This window comes from Gekko japonicus, unplaced genomic scaffold (assembly GCF_001447785.1).
Source record: "Gekko japonicus isolate JY-2015 unplaced genomic scaffold, Gekko_japonicus_V1.1 scaffold3219, whole genome shotgun sequence".
Classification (NCBI taxonomy): domain Eukaryota; kingdom Metazoa; phylum Chordata; class Lepidosauria; order Squamata; family Gekkonidae; genus Gekko; species Gekko japonicus.
Genome location: NW_015175461.1, coordinates 139,803 through 142,365, shown reverse-complemented (window position 1 = coordinate 142,365; position 2,563 = coordinate 139,803).

Genomic DNA, 2,563 nt, shown 5'->3' with positions numbered 1-2,563 from the left:
GAGAGAGAGAGAGAGAGAGAGAGAGAGAGAGAGAGAGAGAGAGAGAGAACTGTTAAAACACAAAGTGGAGGTTTGGCTAATTTAAAACCTCCCAGGAAAAAAGGCATTTCTTCACAGGCCCAATAGTGTGCCACTAGGACTGTTGCATTTTGAGGGGAAATGGGGGGGGGGGAGGTTGAAGCAGCCCAGTCTCCATGTGCACTGTGGTCCTGATTTGAATCAGGTACTGCTTCTGCAAGAGCTGAGGATACCCTACAACTTACCCGTGATTGTGTTACATCTGACACAAGGTGCCTCCAGACCCAACCTGTGTACTCTGTGAAGGGCTGTCCACCGCCACCTTTCATAAGAACATAAGAGAAGCCATGTTGGATCACTGCTTCCATGACTTCCCCTTCTCTTTGCCAAGGAGAGATGGGGCAGGGTACCATGATCTTCGGTTTTTTGATGTTGAGTTTCAAGCCAACTTTTGCGCTCTCCTCTTTCACTCTTAGCAAGAGGCTCTTTAGGTCCAATTTCAGCCATTAGAGGGGCATCGTCTGCCTATCTGAGGCGGGTGATGTTTTCCCCGGCAATCTTAATTCCGGTTTGTGATTCATCTTCTCTGGTTCCACCCCCCCCCCAAAAAAAATCTCCAGGTAAATTCCCAACCTGGAGCTTGCAAATCTAAGGAGAGCTAAGAACTACCGTAGGACCCCAGGAGAGACCCAAAGTGGCTTAAAAAGGGAAAACATATAATTAGATGAGCAAGTAGCAGCAACAGGAAGACATTCAGTACAACTCCAGGGATCCCACTGTGTGTCGGTTGATCCACATGCTCTTTTGCCAAGAAATGTGGGCTTCGTTGGATCAGGCCAATGGCTCATCCAGTCCAGCACTCTGGGTCACACAGTGGCCAAAACCCAGGGGCCATCAGGAGATCCAGCAGTGGGTCCAGAACTCCAGAAGCCCTCCCACTGTGGACTTCCCAAGCACCAAGAATACAGACAATCACGGCCCCAGAGACACCTCCACCGAGACACCGTCGCCTGAATACAGCAAGAACCCGCCACGGAAAGAACAACGTAAGAAGAAGATCACGGCTGCTTAGGTGCCTGGTAGGCACTCACCCCTCCCCTTGCACTGTGGCCCTCAGGGCTATTTTTGGGCGGGAACGCACAGGAACGGAGTTCCGGCTGGCTCCCAAGTTGGCCACGCCCAGCAGGAACACATTAGCATAATAGGCCACACCCAACAGCAGAAACTCATTAGGATTGGCTACACTAGGGGTGTGTGGCCTAACATGCAAAGGAGTTCCTGCTACAAAAAAGGCCCTGGGTTTTGACAACAAACAAGGTAAACAGAATAACAAGCAAAAGGTAGGTGTGGCTGGATGACCACACTTCTGGTAACATGGGGGTGCGGCCTAATGTGCTAATGAGCTGTGCTGGCAGGGGCGTGGCCTAATATGCTAATGAGTTTCTGGTGTTGGGTGTGGCCTATTATGCTAATGGGTTCCTGCTGGGCTTTTTCTACAAAAAGGGCCCTGGCTGGCCCTAGTTAGGTAATTTAAATGTCCATGTAAACCGCTACGAGCCGCTGGGAAGGAGCGGTATATAAGTCAAACGTGTAATGTAATGTGTAATAAGAAGATAAGAGAGGCCATGACGCTTCCTGAAAAGTATGCAGACGGGCATGATCTCAGGTCAACATACTTTACTTAGTTCAGAACAAGACAAAGAGCCGGCTTGCAGGCCAGTGTGTATAACCCAGGAAACACCCACACACCCCACACCAGTGATTGGCTATTTACAGTGCCCGAGAGATCCATAGGCAGATCCGTCCTCGTAGAGGAGGGAGAGCTTGTACCTGAATAAAACTTGGTCCTAAAGGTGCCACTGGACTGTTTTGGATTGCTAGCTATTGGGGTGGGGGGAACGTGCAGATCCGTCCTCACAGAGGAGGGAGAGCTTGTACCTGAATAAAACTTGGTCCTAAAGGTGCCACTGGACTATTTTGGATTGCTAGCTATGGGGGGAGGGGAATGTGCAGATCCGTCCTCATAGAGGAGGGAGAGCTTGTACCTGAAGGCGGGCCGGGGAGGGGGCTCTGCAACGTACCTGGCTGCTTCTTGCTCCTCGTGGCCCGACTGAGGGCTGCTGAGAGAAGGGGGCGGGGCTTGTTGTATGTGCCCGCCCCCTGGGCTCCTTACTGCCGGAGCTCCACTCCTATGCACTCCCGCAGGCAATGACCCCTGCCTAGCACTAGGACAAGAGAGACAACGCCAGAACCAGCACGGGCTTCATTCAGGCCGAAAGAGCGGTCAGATGCACACATCTCCAAATCTGCACTACGAACTCAACAGCCGCGCCTTCCACACTGCCCTAAACTGGATGCCCGCCATGCACTTTGCTCGCCCCCAGAACTTGTTTGCTGCAAGCAGTTCCTAGAAAGACGCCGTAAATGATTAACCGAGAGGGAGGCCTGCCAGGTGGCCAAGTGGAGGAGGGGAAAGGAGGGTAAGACGAGGACAGGACCGAGCAAGAGTTCGGTGGGTGCCAGTTGCAGAGAGGGAAGAGAGTCA